A 17,045-nucleotide genomic window follows, 5' to 3' on the forward strand; every position below is an offset into this window, starting at 1 on the left:
AGGAACAGGAAGGTAAATGCCTCTTGTCATTTTGAACACAGCAGGAAAATCTAAGTTGCAGCACAGTGGCATTTCTTGCTGTTGCTCTGAACTTTTTCTCAAGTGTCCTTCTGACATCAGTGGCCAGTTTGGATTCACAGCCTAAAGTTGGCTTATTCAGCAGAGCTGAATTTAAAATCTGAGTTACTAAGTAGAAGGCAGGTTTGTTTAGATGAAAGTATCTGGAAATTTTTTCAGAATAATGATGAAGCATGAAGAATCACAGGCAAAATGTCTCTACACAAGGAATTTCACTTAATTTATTGTCATTTAACATAACCCACGAATTACTGATTCAGACATTGAGAAAAGATGGAGAGAGAAACAATTAAGCACTTAGGGAAACACTTTTCCTCCCCTTTCTCAGGATAAGCTTCAGTCCAGCACCTCTCCTCCTTCCCCCTCTCCACATCTCTTGTCCCTGTATGAGTCCTTTGGGCAGGGGATGGGCAGAGGGAAACTTCTTTTGGCCCTTCTTGCCTTCCAGGACTGTGCCTCCAGCCCTGTTCTCAGGAGCATCTTCCACGTGTCCCTTCCATTCCTCCAAATCTCTCTTTTTGCTTTCTCTTCAGAGTTTTCCTTGGCATCCAAAAAAGTGCCTTTATGTCCTTTGTCTCCTGCCCTCAGTGCTTGCCCCCATTTCTTAAATATGTCTGAGCAGAGGAGCCAAGGAGCTCCTCTGGCTGGCTGAAATGTTGAGATTTAGGTTGTTTTTATGTTTCAGAGCTGTCTGGATGTGGCTGTGATCAGCCCAGGGCAGTTCATGGCCTCCTCCCACACAGGTCACTCCTGCAGTCCTCTGCTACCCAAATCCTGCCAGTGATGCCCAGTACAAGTATTCCCAGTGGGGTGTGAAGAATGTCCTCACTTGCTCTCCAGGTTCCTATAAAGCACTGAAACACAGCTCTGTTATCCAGAAAGAAATAGCCAGTGCAGCAGTTCAAACATAAAATGAAAAAAGGGTATAAAATAAGAAAGGAAAAAAGTGTGGGTTTGTTTTTTGTTTTTTATTATTGTTTAAAAAAATTCTCCAGCTTGTTTATTTTCTTTCAGATTACTTATTTTAAGGAATAAAGTGTTTGCTGACAGAGGCATAAGACCTTTTATAGGCTAAAATAACAGCAATCTGTCTCCTCCTGTAACTCTGTGACAGCTACTAAATCAATGGCAATAAAGCATCAATGGTTTGTACACTTTATTCTGGAAAAAAACAGCTGTGAGGGTGGTTATTGTGATCCCATAGTTATGGACAACAGGGAACTTGGTCTACAACTGGGCACTTGGCATCTCCTTATGCAGAAAAACATGGCAACTCAAACCAACAAGGTTAGAGCCAGACCCAGAGAAGATTTTGGAGCCTCAATGGCAAAAATTCCTGACCTGGACACTGCTTTCCTGTTTGACCTTGAGAAATGACTTCAATCTCTGATGAAGCAAGGCTGTTGGTATTCTCCCAATGGTAAAGTGAGAATAGCATCAGTTTTTGATCAGTTATTTGAAGGTGCCTGATGGAAGGCACTGAGCAGGCATTGATTTATAGGAATCTTGTTCATATTTTCCCCATAGGAATGGGAGGATCAGCATTGTGAGAGAACTTGCACGTGATGTGAAATAACTTGGTTTTCTGGTTTGATTGGCCTGGGTTGCTTACAGATAAATCCTAGTTTGGAGTGAAGTGAAACAGCATCTATTTTTTTGCTAATAATGTTACTTAGTACTAAATTTTAAACTTTGTTGCATCTCTGAAAATAACACAAAGTACTAGTTCTGAGAAGAGCTAGGAACTGCTAGTAAAATATTGCATCTGTTTAGATTGCATTTTAAACAGGATTATTCATTAAGAGAGAGACATGGGCACATTCCCTGAAACAAGACTGGTTTAAACACAAGATAGAATTTTGCCAACAATGAAAGAAGAAGTCATTTAAAAAACTCTCCTAACAAAAAAAATCAATGATGTTGCTTATTTAGAGGAAGGAGCTGGGTTGCAGAATTTGTGTTCAGAAAAACGTTGATGGTGATGGGCAATAGGCAGCATGTCTGGAGCAAGGTCACTCATTAAGATTAGGGTTCATTTGATGTGGGCAGTTATAAATGACATCAGTGTTAAGTGTAGGACACAGGTGGAACTCCAGAGCTCAGCTGCTCCATTCCCCTGAAGAGGATCAAACAGACCTTGATGATTTTAGACACATTTCTCTAACACATTCTTTGACCTCCAGTGATGGAGAATTCCTGCAGCAGGAATTCTACTGTCCTCCTTCACCAGGCTTTCCAGTAAAATGTTTTTCCTAATGTTTTAATCTTTCTTGCTGTGAATTAAACCTTCTCTCCTAGCTACTATTTCCACAAAGAACAGGTTATTCCCTTCCTGTGTATGACAGCTGTCTATCTGAAGATGGCTACCTGGTACATTTTCCTCTGCTTTCAGCTGCATATCCCAGTTCTTTCAATGTTTTCTCCCCTTTTGACTATTTTCTTTTACTCCACACTTTCCTGGAGTGCAGTGCCCAGCCCAGCTTCATTCTTGCCAGTGCTGGGTAGAACAGAAGGATTGATTCCTGTCTCAGAAGCCTTATTTTCGTTTCTGTATCTCAGTGTGACACTTGCCATTTTCACAACAGTGTGACACTGCTGACTCATGCTCGGTTTGTCATTGACTGGAACACCTACACCCATCTTTGCAGAGCTGTTACCTAACCTGCTTCTCCACGTCCAGTATTTGCACTGTCTGTTGAGTGTAGGATATTGCAATTGCATTTATTGAACTTCATTTCATCTCCCTATTTTGCAAGTTTGCAAACATAATTTTACATTCCATGTGCCTCTGGTTTCTTCCAGCTTTATTCCATGGTCATAGCTATGAATGAAAACACAGAGCTGGAGTGAATCTGGGTTATGTCTACATAGACATGTCTACATAGCTCCTCCTAGACTGGGTTTTTGCAACTTGCTTGTGTACATGTTATATCAAATAAAAATTCTTATTAAAATCAAAAGAGAGGACACAGCATCACAGAATCACAAAATTGTTTGGGTTGGAAGTGATCTCAGAGATCATCCAGTGCCACCTCCTACCATGGCAGGGACACCTTCCACTGTCCCAGGCTGCTCCCAGCCCCAGTGTCCAACCTGGCCTTGGGCACTGCCAGGGATCCAGGGGCAGCCACAGCTGCTCTGGGAAATCTCTGCCAGGGCCTTAGCATTCTCATAGTATAGAATTTTTTCCCAATATCTGATCTAACTCTACTCCCTTTCTGCTTGAAGCTGTTTCCCCTTTTCCTGTCACTACAGCCTCTAATAAATAGTCTCTCTCCATATTTCTTGTCTGCCTCTCCTGCATTCAAAAGACCCTTATCCTTTCATAGATAGAAATGAGACTGACCTGAAGTAAAAACATTTCTTCTCATTTTTCTAGGGAAGATTTGATGCAAAAGGGCATTTACCATTCTGGTCTTCTTGACTCTTCTGACAGTCACTTTCCCTTCCTGTTAAATAGCAGAGCAACACTCTCCTTGTTTATAGTGAACAAAGCTTTTCTCACTCTCTATTAGTGTATTTATGGAATGTTTCTTGTTACCCTCTATGTCTCCTAATTATGGCTTTCTCCTTTATCCTTATGTGCCTATGTTTTCCTTTTATACTTGTCCTTGGCAATCTGATTTAGTTCCCATCTATTGGGTTCCTCTGACTTCTGTCTGACATCAATGAGCAGCTCATGATATATCTTAATTGGCCCATTATGCATGGTAGCAGAATGAAGGATAAACAGTTTCAGCTCCTGATAATTTTTGCCTAAATTGCTGCTGTGCAATAAGGGTCACTCACTGTAAACCTTTATCATTCATCATTTTGGGAGCTTTGACAAGGTGAATGTCCAGGACTCGCTTTTCTCCCCTCACGCTCCCTCTCACTGCAAAATCATAACAAATGCCTATCCAAAAATTCCTGGCTGTGATTAGAAGTAGGGTGACCTATGGTTTATTCTGCTGTTCTGCAGAGATAGACCTCTGCTAGTGCTCTGTGTCCAAAGAGGTGCCAAATGTTCTCTTTGCTCCACGTGTCTTAGTGTCTCATAATTGACAGGCACCAATCTCTCTGTCACCAGGGACAGGACCCAAGGGAATGGTTGGAGCTGTGTCAGGGCAGGTTTAGGTTGGGTGTTAGGGATTCTTCCCCCAGAGGGTGTTTGGGCACTGGAACAGCTCCCCAGGGAATGGTCACAGCACCAAGAGTGACAGAGTTCAGGAGGTGTTTGGACAATGGGTGGGATTGTTGGGGATGCAGGGTCAGGATGGTGATAATCCTTGTGGGTTCCAGCTCAGCATATTCTATGTTTCTATGATTAATAACAGCACTGAATCAACCCAAGAGCTGCCTTCAGTCTGTGTTTTGGTTTCAGATCCACATTTGAACTTCCAGGGCTCAGTGTGGTGAGATGATCGCTGTGGTTTTACGCTAATGATGATCGTCTGCAACTCCCACAGGGCGAGCAGAGTGGTTTTTATTAAGTGCTGTAATTCAGCATCTCATTGCATATGAAAATGAAAGAGATTAGTGCATTTGTGCTGAACATATTTCCACATCAGTAAAGTGAGGGTGCGGTGACAAGACAGCTCCAAACCCAATTAGCTGCAGTGAATCCCAGAGATCTGGCCCTGTCTTGTCTGAGGAATGTCACCTAACATTGGAACATGTGTTACCAGGAAACACAGAGCCTGATCACGTCAGGAGCCTTCAAGGAACCGGTGTTCAGACAACCTGCAGCTCCTCTGCCAGCAGGTATGTGAAAGGAAACACAAGGCAACCTGAGATAACTCATTTTCAGGGCTTTAAATCAATGCAACTCATCGAAATCCTCCAACAAAAACCCTTTGAAAATGGAAATAAAAAGAATACGACCATAGATGACTAATTTCATTAGTTTGACTAATGCTCGTCGGGGATTCTGGAGATTTAAAGCACCATATGAAGCTGAGTATTCTTTTAGACTGCTGCAGGGTTGGATAAATGATCTCACATTTCTCACCTGCCCACACTCTGTGTTTCCACCCCCTCTGCTCACAATCTGGGTTTTGCTACTCTCTCTGGCCTAATGTCTCAGCATGTTCTGACTCCTTCTGGGTGCCAAGACGTTCTGAGGAACGGGCTAGAAATAAAGGCAGAGGCAGATCCATGTTTACTTTGTACTCAGACATTATGTAATTTCTATGGATCCTAACAGATGCAGGAGGAGACACATTTGTGGGGCACTGGAAGTATATATTCATTTTTCTGTGGAGTGTGCTTGATATTGAGCTGGAACTCGTTTTCTTGGAAGACAGTGCCCAAAGCAAGGACCAGAACAGTCCTTTGTACAGAAGGAGGGGTTTGTAGCAGAGGTTTCTTGAACATTGTTGTTAAACAAGCAGGAGAGTGCTGCTTGATGCCTCTTAAAGCCCTCATTTTGCAGAAAAAAATAATCCTGCAAGGCCCCATAATTTGGTTAACTACTCAGGCCTGACACTGAATCCTTGGAGACATCATGAAGAGGCCTTCATTCTGCAGAAAACAGATTGGCACTGCAGTGATGATAATTGTAATTATCGTGAGCATAATAAATAAATGGCAATGCATTTTGCTAGCTTTAGGAGACTGAGTAATCTGGCAAACAGCTTGCTGCACTCTATCACACAATAATGATATTCACTGCCAGCCCAGGAAGTTTACCTAGGGGCTGTGACTCATGTTTGTTTTGAAAGGCACAGCATTAAAGGCCTGTGAATTATGTCTGTTGTGAAGAACACTGCATTTAAGTAATTACAAATGCAAAACTAAAGCAAATCCACCAGGCGGGGGGAAAAAAAAAAGAAAGAAAAAGGCAAGCTAATTGATCTCCCTGTTTCACACACTTTCAGTCCTTGTTTTTCTTCATAAAAAATTTGCCAATGGGGTGGTTTTCTTGGGATGGTTTTATTTCTGGTGCATCTTCTGGGGTCACTCTCTGGTCACTGGCTGACTTTCACTACAGCATCAGGGTTGCTCTGACTCTGGGAGCCAGCCCTGGATGAGCCTGAATTTAGGGAATGCCAAGGCTTTTTCCTGACCTGCTACTTGGGCAGATAAACTGTGACAGAAAAGGTAAGTGAATTCCTGGGGATGTAGCAGGGAGATGTCAGGGACACATTAAACATGCATTTGTCTGAGAAATTGCAGATGTTTATGTTTTTCTTTAATGAGAAAGGTTATTATAGGAATGGTTTCTCCTGTTGTTTCTCTCACCTGGAGGTTACTTCATCAACAAACAAAAGGTCACCTTGGAGCTCACAGGACTTCCAATGCCAGTGTCCTGCAGGTTTTCCTGCTGTAACGAGCACAGCAAGAGTCCTCAAAAGAAGGTGCAAAACCTGAAAAGACATTGAAATCACAGATAAATAGTTAGTCAAGTGTGAACGGTAGAAGAGAAATGCTTTAGTATAGACTCTAATAACCAAGAGGAAAATATAATTCTACGTAATTTTTTTTCTTTAAAAGTTGCTCCCTGGACATGTTGTATACAGACCACTGAAAAATTAACTTTTTGCTTCTGATCTTGCAAACAATCAGGCAGGATCTCAGCAGCTTTCCTGAACTGGGACAGAGCAGGGGATAGATGATAACTCCAGTCATTCCTCGTGTGCTGAACTGTAGGTTTTCCTGCTGTGGTCCCAGAGCTGTGGCAGGTGAGCTGCCATGGCAGGGGGATGCCTGACCCATGGACTTGCTCCAGCAGCTTCTCCTCCCTGCTCTGTGCTCCTCTGGTTCATGCCACACCATCCAGCATGCCTGGGATTTCACCAGGTGCATGACTTTGCAGATAAACTGGCAGATTTATATATTTTTTAAATCAGCAAACCCTGTTACCTCTGCCAGCCTTCTAATTTCTCACCCGAATTTTGTTTAGAGTTACTGTCAACCTTTGCTATTGCCAAGTTTTTAGTCAAGATGAGACAGGCTAAAATAGGCATTGAAGAGTAATGCATAAGATTTTGGAAAATAAGTTAGAAATCTTTCACATTTGCCTTCTAGCTTCTGAGTTATTCATAGCACATTTGCTTGGCTCTTCCGTGAAAACGTTGAGGCTGGAAATTGTTTTGGAAAAACAAGTGAATTAAGGTAGTGCTATGGAATCATAGAATCCTAGAATGATTTGGGTTGGAATGGACATGAGAGATCATCCAGTCATGCCATGGGCAGGGACACCTTCCACTATCCCAGGTTAAGCAGAACTGCATCCAGCCTGGCCTTGGACACTTCCAGGGATGGGGCAGCCACAGCTTCTCTGGGCAGCCTGTGCCTCACAACCCTCACAGAAAATATTTTTTTCCTAATATCCCATCTAAACCTACTCTCTCTCAAGGTGAAGCCATTCTCTCTCATCCTGTCACTCCAGGCCCCTGTAAATTGTCTCTCTTCATCTTTCTTGCAGGCTCCCTTCAGGCACTAAAATGCCACAATTAGGCCACCCCAAAACTTCTCTTTTCCAGGCTGAACAATACCAGTTCTCCCAGCCTCCTAGACTTGAGGCATGATGGAAAACACCCAGGCTGACCAGGGCAAACTGAAAACTGCTCTTGATGCTGGGTCCCCTGGTACCTCTGACATGGGCAACAAACCCCTATCAGATGGCCCGGTGGCACCATTTCAGCTCTGTGACCTGTTCTTCTCCCAGGTTTTTGTGATTTCTCGAGGTCTGAGGAGATGTGTTCCCTTCCTGCAGGAAGCAAGATACTCAGAAATTCACTTGAATTTTTTGTGCATTCTCACAATATGCTGTTTGGTTTTTTTTCCCTAGTGCATGTAGAACAATTAATTTGGTGTCTCATCTTATATCAGGGTTAATTAGAGATATCTGGTGTTTGGTATGTGCAGCCTTCCTTCTCTCAGAGAGGCTGACATGAATATATAGGAATGCTTTCAGGAGCATGATCTGTTATTGCTGTGTGTCATTACTGTGTGGTATCCGTTTCTGCATGTTACATTATCTATATAAGACATCTTATTCATTTTGATTGTGTTCATTTAATAGAAAACATTGAGAAAGTTGAAGAGTTGCACAGGTTAAGGGCTGCAGTAACCACTGAAAGTTCACAGAGCAATAACAAATTGTCTCTTGTCACCAAGGAGTGCTGTCTGCTTAACTGTAGTGAATGTGGAGTAATATGTGCTAAAAGCAATAGTTCAAAAATACATTTCCAGTTTATTGGATGGGAGCTCAATAATAATCCCTCGCTGTGTGTTTTGATTCACAGTTCCATTATGGAAACTGCCAATTTCTCTGCCAAAGTCTTGGCTCAGAAGATTCACAGTTGATCCCTGTGAAAAACAGGTGATTGGATTTTACTCTCATTATCTTGCCTCTAGTTGAGTTGCTTTAAAAGTATGATTCTGGCAAAGAAGAAAGAAGAAAGAAGAAAGGATGGATTTTAGAACTACCCTTTAAGCATCAGAAATCAGAAAGAGACAACTTGGGCAGGAAAATGGCCAAGATCTGCCTCTGGAGCAGTTGATGCTGGCCAGTGTCAGAGCCCAGAGCCTGGAACAGGAGGGCTTTGGATTTCATCAGGTTCTTTCTGGTAAAAGAATTATCAGCAGGATAAAGACCTAAACCCAAGCCTAAGACATCTGGGTAAATAAAACTCAGAGTGGAAAGAGTACAGACTGGAGGAGAAGCCAGAGAAGGAAAAAAAGATTGGCGTGGAGAAGGGATTTAAGGAGGACAGCTTTTCATTACCTGTTCATGTGGAAAAAAAACAAACCAGGCAAATTAATGACAAGAGAAGGAAACAGCTGAAAATGCATGTGAGTCTTTTTTAGTTTGTTGGCAAAACAAGAACTGCCTGAGACTTCTGATAACATTCACTGTAGACTTTAGCAAGAAAGTTGCAAAGTACTGGAAGAAGCTAATGATATGCTAATTTTTAGAAACTTTAATAGATTTAACCGCAGAAACTTTAAACTGGCTCATTTGATATGAATTCCAGGAAGATTCCCAGAAAACCTTTTGCCTCACCTTGAGTAAGGCAAAAATTAAAATGTGGTTGTGTAGTGCTGTCTCATCCAACATTCCCTCCAGGCAGAATAAGTATTCTCCAACTTCATAGTTTTTAATAAAGCAAGAAGTCACTGTTGATGTGATTTTCTCTGATTTCTGAGAGGTATTTGAAAGGTCCTGTGGGCCCCTTTGATAAAAGAAAAACCATTACAAAGGCAGCAAACCCACAAAGGTGGGTTAAATTGTCCTTGTTCTTGGAATATGGGAGTGAATGCAGGTAGTAAGGCAGTTAACATCAGGTTTCTCCAGGAATCTGCTCTTGGTTCAGTCTGTTAAGTATATTCAGAGCTAATAACAATAAATCTCAGGTGAGGACACAGCCATGAATAAACAGAAAAAAGAGCTGGTTACGATACAGCCTTGCCTCGATCTCTTGAGGAGCAGCATCCATCTGAACAACATGGATTTTACAAATGTGACATGCCAGGGCACACATCCAGGGACAGAGGCAGGAGTTCTCACTCCTAGGATGGGGCAGCGCATTCCCAAGGCGGCAGCTCTGGAAAGGAGGCAGAGGCAGGAGCAGGTAATCAATCAGGCATGAGCTGTGGTGCAGAGGCATTGCTAAACAGCAACGAGAGAAGGAGGCAGGGGGCAGGACTTCTGATTATTAGCGAGATCACCTCGGGAATGCCATCTGCTCCAACGTCAACGCCTCGGCACAGGGATGGATGTTGACAACTCGGAGGTGACGAACCGTGCGAGGTCTGCGCCAGTCGCCTCTGCAGAGGGGAAGGTGCAGCTCCCAAATATTAGTAAAGATAACAAAAAAAAAAAAAAAAATACAGCCTTTGAGGTATTAAATGCTTCATTCTGACAAAAGCTGGCGATGTCAAATGACTTGAAGTTTCAAAGGTACAGAATTCCTGCGGCTGTGGGAGCGTAAATCAGATTAGCAGGTGCTCCCGCGCCTCTCGGAGCATTTCTACTTAGGAGCTTAGACATGAAGCCAAGAATATTAATTTTATTGACTGGCTCTGAAATTCTTCTTTGGAATCAGGGAATATCAACAGCAAGCTGGTTTTGTCACACACCTTGAAGTCATCTCAGAAGAATCTCCTGTTTTTCAGCTAAAGGCACCTGGGATCCTGCGAGTCATCCTTGCCTTAGCTGTGTGCACCCTTACACAAAAGGATTGACCTGTTTGTTCAAAAAGCCCAGCATCAGCTCCAGCAGAGCAATCTGCTTCCTATGCCAGCCTTCCGAGCTAATCTGAATCCTGGTATTGCAGCCTTTCCCTTCTGCTCTGCCCAAATCTGGAGCTTTCATCTGAATATTCCTAATTTTGGGGAAATGTTTATTTGGCTAGGGGTCCCGAGTTAACATCTTTGAGTTACACTTTGTCAGGGTATTAACTTATTAATATGGCAGAATAACTAACTATGTTTCCTCCCCTCCTAGCACTAAGCAATCAGACAAGGGAAAATGTCAAGTTTTTGGCCATATTTGACACATGAGTTCAGCACAGCTTTCCGATTTTTTCCTTCAGATACATTTAGCAGCATCTATTCAAGGAGCTGTGCAGAGATTCTGTGAGTACTTTGGCACATTCTCTTGCAATCCCAACACTGCTCTTTGAGGGAAAGGCACCAGAGAAATATTTCAGGTGCCGTGCTGCCCATGAATCATACAAAATGCTCTCGCTCCAGTGAGGGTTTCTTTTAAACAGTGTGTTTTTTTCCTGCAATCTTGGACTTTTAAGTGTTTTTCAGAGCTCCTGGTCATGGAGGGTGTGTTCTTAAAATAATACCTGGCAGCAGAAGTGCACACAGAGCTCTCCCTGCAGCTGGTGCACAGGTGAGCAGTGACACCTGTGCTGAAGCCATCTGGGCTCAGTGGCAGGAGAGAAGTGGGGACCATGGCAGGGCTGGGACCACACCTTGGGGTGAATTGAATTTCCCCAGTTCACAGAGCAGGGGTTATAAGAATGACAAGCACCAAAGAAAGCATATGTCAGGGGTTGTCATGCATGAGGGAATTAAACCACACCAAGCAGAAGAGGACATGTCACCCACTGGGGCCACTACAGTGTCACATCTGATGTCCCCCCTCACTGGGACACTGAAGAAAACCAACAAAAATGCAGGGAGATTGCTAATGGACCACTTCAAGGGAATTGCTAATGAAAGAATGAATCTTTGGTGGCAGATCTATAAAAAAAGGAATAGAAGTCTTAGCAGATCAAAAATAAGAAGTGATCCCAGCTTAGACAGTATTTTTTTTTTCTTCATAAAATGATTTTTGTGAGAAAACAACTTGTTTTCCTGCTGTTTTTAATTTCCTTCAAGGAGCTGTAGATTTTTTTCTAGAACTCAAACTACGGGCAAGTCTTTTCTGCAAATCTTTCAATTTTCAGCACCAAAACCTTTCCTTGTAGAGTGAGGAGAGGGGATATGGGATGAAAAGAAAGCCAACTTGCCTAAAAGTTTCTGGGTATCAAACTACATCCAGAAAATCCACAAAACAACCATTTATTCTGGCCAACTTAAAAAAGAAAATCCTTTCTCGTCCCTTGCACTCCCAATTTCCAAGAGCAAACCTGTAACACCATGGGGTGAATCATTTGGGTGCCATGAATGTGACAAGGCTGCAGAGGGAGTGACACTGCAGGGACATTGTCCAGGAAAAGGGGCACGGAGAGCAGTGAGGATGGAGGAATGACCATCATCATCATCATCATCATCATCATCATCATAATCATCATCATCTGCAATTATTGAGGAAGGGAAACGCGTTTTTTAGGAAAGAGGGCAACAAGATGGGAGCTGTATTCTGGAAGGAGAGAGAAGTGGAAACAGGAAAACCTCAAGAGAAGGATGGGGGTTGTATCACAATGAGAGTGGGTGTTTCAGCTCTGTGTAATTATTATTATTATTTTTTTAAAGATTAAGTAATAGAAGTAAAATGTTTCCTTGGGTTAGCTGAGCTCACCTATGAGACACTTTCTAATTTTTTTTCCCCGAATAAAAATACATTCAGAACTGGTATTTTAAAATCTCCTTCAGATGCAGTAGTTGCCTTCCAAGCCTCACAGGAAATCCTGGATGCATCCTTAACATCTGCTAACAGCCAAGTAAGGGAGCTGAACACATTTTTCAGGTGAGGAAGCATCACCAGGCTATTGCCAGGTAAAGGTGAGCAGTTCAGACAGTGGCTGGGAGGACTCGTGAAAATACTCATTCAGCACCCTAATGTTTAGGTAAATGCTACAACAGCTCTTTAAAAGAGAAAAGCGAGACACTTCATATGTATGACTCACTAATCACTGTCTGTGCTGTGGAGCCTGGAGTACAAATTCCTTTTGTCATGAAAATGCTTGCTCCTTTGATCCCCACAACATCATTAAACAGTTCTAAAGAGTAAGTAAATCTTTTGGCACATTCTTTGCAAAATAAGCGTTTCAGGATTCAGACGCATGTGGGTGTGTTTGTGATGCTGAGGAGATTGATACCGATACAATTTTTAGCAGCGGGTGCAGACTGTGCGCGTTGCTTTGCCGAGGAAAAGAGGGAGAGAGGTTTCTCCAGCTCCTTTTCCAAAGCAAATATGTCGAAAAATTGAAATGCGCAGGGCAGCCGTGCAGGATTGCTGCACAGGATTTGCTGGTGCAAATTAAACCTATTTAGCCTGGCTGTAGGATGGCTGAGGATGTAGATCTTCCCTGTTGACACATGGAATGTTCTTCCCAAAGGGTTTTGAAGACTTTTATCTTCATTCTGGTAGTCCAGGTAAAATACATAGATGGTCTTTTTGGAGACCCTGATGCTGTTAAGGATATTACCAGCACTTTCCCAGGAAAAACCAGGGTTACAGACTGGTGGAACACACACTCTGGGTTCTCCCCTGTTTTTTTGAGGAGGACCCAGTGCAGGCTGAAGGCACATGGAGGTTATTTCCTTTATCAGAATTATGCATTATGGTCAATTTATTGCTTCCTCAGCTGCTTTAATACCAATGGTGGTTTTTTTCTGGTCCTGTGAACATCAGCCCAGTGCATGGATCAGCTGCCCCGATGACTCTTTGGAGCTCTGCATCTAGAAAATTTAAAGGACAGGGGGAAGATTAGTTATCCATGAAATTTTCAGCAATGGTTCTCTGGTATTTATCTATTAACTTCACAAGGCTTTAGCTAAAATGAGAAGAGCTTACTGAAAGAATACTGGGGATCTAAACCATTCAAAGACACACAACTATTTAGAAGTGTAAGAACAGCATTCTCATGCCACATAGCACTCTGTGTGAAATAAGTTTGTACCCTTCCAACACACCATCTGGCAGCAAACAGCACATTGGTTTGCATCCCAGCCTGTGATCTTGAAAGAAAAATGAAATCATACGTAATAAAATGCACTTTAAAAAGTCAACAGTTTCATAATGGTCAGTGAAACTAATGGACTTAAGAGTGTTTTCACATTGTCAGAAAATGTTTTGGTCAACAAGTGTCTGCCCTCAGTTGTGATATGCTTATGAGTGAAGGGATTTGTGTCACACTCAGACACGTGTTCTCAGTGTGCATCTGCACCTTGGAGTTCTCAGAACATTCAAATCTGCACTCCTGTCTGAGCCATTGCAGTGGGAGGAATCAGATTACGGGCTTTCAACTGGTACCCAAAATATGGGTGGAAGGAGTTGGATGTTTGAGAGAAAATGGAGCAAGGAAATGAGAAACTGGTTGGAGTGAGGTGCAATCTGTGGAAGTTCATATGCCTGAGTCCCCCTAGAACTGCATCCTCTCTCTTATTTTGATACCTTTAAATTTTAGGGAAGATGATTCATGTCTGTGTTGGGTAGGGCATCTCTCCAATTTAAAGCATCTTCTTTCCCAGCACTGTGATATTTCAAGGGAAGGCAAGTCTGGTGAAAGGAAGTAATGGCCATTTGTTTAAAATTCTCAGCAAATCAGGCAAAAAGCTTTCATGCAGTTGGATAATGGTCAAGAGTGTATCTTGGAAAATAATCAAGATAAAATATAGGCTGATAGATCTGTTCTTATTAGGTTTTATATGGGGAAATTAGTCTGGCCACTTGATAGATGATGAAATTATTAGGAAGAACCTTCTATCTAGCTGTACACACAGGCTTGTAGAGATTTGATTATGTGAAAAATAACAATGGAGGATCAGCTTTTCAGGGATGAGGATGGGTTAAAATAATTTACAGAGAAATTGCTGTAATTAAAACCACTCTAGCTGGTATTCAGTCGGTTTGTCTCCTTCCATTCCGGGTGCATCCTCAAGTTTGCATTAATATTCTCTGTGCCTCATGGTGTTCTAGGAACTCTTTTATTTGCCACTCCATGCAAATTTAAATTCCAGCCTCCCAGTCAGTGTTTTGAATCACTGGGATATTGAGTAAGTATATAATTCTTAGCTTAGACGCCGAACATCTGTTGCCATTTGTGTCCAATATGTAATTACAGCAGGGGGAGCTGGACAATCGGAGATTAAAAAGATGCTGCTTAATCTTCCACCACATGTTTCTACTTAAAAAGAATAACACACTGGAGAAATCTCATGGCAGCTCGTGGTGTATCTTCTTCTCCCCCTCTCCTTACTCAACAGATCAGCCTTCATTTGGTCTCTGTCTGAGATTTCCACAGTCGTTCTGTTTGGACCTAGGATTGTGTTCACTCGGACCTGGTTCTAGGGCTTGTTCTGAAAGACTCCATTCCTGGTTTTCCACAATTAAAATATCGTGCCTTGTGGCATTCCTTTGGCCTTTAATAATATCTTTATACAGAGTGATTTTTACCAGCCGTTTAGAGAGAATGGGCACTAGGAGAGCCTGTTGAGATGGATAATACAATCCTCCCTCAGGATTTCTGCCTGTGCCATGGAGTGTGCTGGACATCAGACCAGGAGGAGACAGTGATGCGTTTTCCTCCTTTCTCAAGATCAAGCTGTAGATTTTCCAGTAGGACTACTCAAGTTCTTTTACAGAAAAGCTAAAAGCAGCAGCTGTGGTGCAGTGAAGGCAGAGCATCAGGAAAAGGCCAGTAACCAGAGGCTGCAGGGTCATAAACATGGCACAGTGTGCTTTGTCTTACTGCAAAGCAATGTGACCAACATCCTTTGCAAAAGTTATTTACACAAATGTTTCACCTAAAAGCTGATTCCAGATAAAAAGAAGGGGCAGGAAGGAAAAGTGCTGCTCAAGAGCAGACTGGATGGGGCTCTGAGCAAACTGGTCTAGTGGAAGGTTCCCTGATCACGTCGGGGGAGTTTGAGCCAGATGATCTTTGGGGTTCCTTCCAATCCAAACCACTCCATGATTCTATCTGGAGCAAGAGCTGACTTTGCAGAAACAGTGGGAGGAGGGAAGGGTCACATCAGTGACGTCCTGCAGAGGAAGGAAGGAGGGAAAATGTGGGTTTATATCGCTTGAGGAGATGTGGAGACACATTAAAGGAATTTAAGGAGCCCCTCTGAGGGTGCTGCCTGGCCGTGGGTCGGCTGCCAGGTCTGTCCCTCCCACGGGAGCCTCGTGAGCTGCCATGGGGGCGTGTGTGATGCTGAATAAGGAAGTTCTGCCTCTTCATTGACTGGAAGAACTTTCTGTCCTCTGCAAGTCTTTGAAGAACGCGAGTGTAAAGTTGTAAGACATTGATAAAACAGTTGCTGTGTTTCAGTGAGAAGTGTTTCGCTCATTTTGTACTTGAGAGGGGAAAACGATTTTCCTGCTGGTTGGAATAGCAATATCCAGTGAGATGTGCCCAGTATAGAGAGATATCCATTCCAAACTAATACACTTTTCATATTTGTGTTGTTGGCTTGTATGCTTTTCCAAGTGCATCCTTCTAGTCTTTATTAAAACTCCAGAAGGTTGGGGTTTTTAGAGCTTTTTTGCTTGTTGTTTTTAGTTTATTGGTTGTTGTTTCGGTCAATTAATTAATTTATTTTTAAACAGATAATCTAGTCAACATTTCATTTACTCTGATTTTCTAGGACAAAACAGAAATATTTTTTTTCCCGAAAGAAAATTAACTTCCCTGTTACCTCAAGAGAATTGTGATTTTGTTAGGAATGGGCTTTGGCACTTGAAAGGATTTATTTAGAGATATTTATGAGACACTGAATTTCAAAATATCAGAAGTATTAGGTTCAGCCCTTGATATAATGACATGATAAGGTGGTCTGGCAGACTTATGCCCTTAGAGAGGGTTTTGCTCAAACACTGTGTTCTTTTAGCTACATAGGGACAATTAAAGAAGCACTATTTACTTGTTCACTCTGAAATATAAACGCAGATACACCATAAATATCCTCAGAATTTCTTTAGATGTGAAATTAATAACAGTGACGTGGATGGGGGAATGCACAATGTGGGGTGTTGGAAGGCAGACACAAGTAATGCTTCCTCTTTCCAGTTTAAACTGCATTTTACCTCCTCTCCTAGTGCAGCTTTAATCCTGGAAAAAGCAAATTAAGGTAGAAGAGACCTGGTTATGGACTCAAGGCTTGCTGGAAGCAATTGGAAGGAGGCCCTTTGGCTTTGGGGTGACCTGCAGCAGTCACTGAGCCTGAGGTTTCTGTCCCATCCTTCCTTCTCCAGGCATGGGCATCACGTTTCCCTCAGCACCGAGGCAAACAAGCAAACAAACAAACAAACACCTCCTGGAGCTGCTGGCCCTGGAACAATCCACTTCGAGAATCATGGAATCACAGAATCCCTGAGGCTGGAAAAGCCCTCCCAGCCCATGCAGTCCCAGCTGTGCCCCAGTCCCACCTTGTCCCCAGCCCAGAGCACTGAGTGCCACCTCCAGGTGCCACCTGCAGGGATGGGCACTCCAAAGCTCCCTGGGCAGCCCCTGCCAAGGCCTGAGCTCCCTTTCCATGGGGAAATTCCTGCTGCTGTCCAAGCTGAGCCTGCCCTGGCCCAGCCTGAGGCCGTTCCCTCTCCTCCTGTCCCTGTTCCCTGGAGCACAGCCCGACCC

At 42.9% G+C, this 17,045-nt stretch overlaps 1 long non-coding RNA gene across 2 annotated transcripts in view; it reads right to left on the reverse strand.

Moving 5' to 3' along the window:
- Window positions 1-275: 275 nt before the first annotated feature.
- The window catches only part of LOC148224986 (uncharacterized), a 29,477-nt gene continuing 12,707 nt past the window's right edge, over window positions 276-17,045 (reverse strand). For both annotated transcript variants that reach the window (XR_015801873.1, XR_015801874.1), the window contains 2 exons: window positions 6,301-6,425; window positions 276-932 (listed from right to left, as the gene is read on the reverse strand). This is a non-coding gene — a long non-coding RNA (uncharacterized LOC148224986). The remainder of the gene's footprint in view (window positions 933-6,300; window positions 6,426-17,045) is intronic.

The sequence above is a fragment of the Sturnus vulgaris genome, chromosome 2 (assembly GCF_052056855.1).
Source record: "Sturnus vulgaris isolate bStuVul1 chromosome 2, bStuVul1.hap1, whole genome shotgun sequence".
Classification (NCBI taxonomy): domain Eukaryota; kingdom Metazoa; phylum Chordata; class Aves; order Passeriformes; family Sturnidae; genus Sturnus; species Sturnus vulgaris.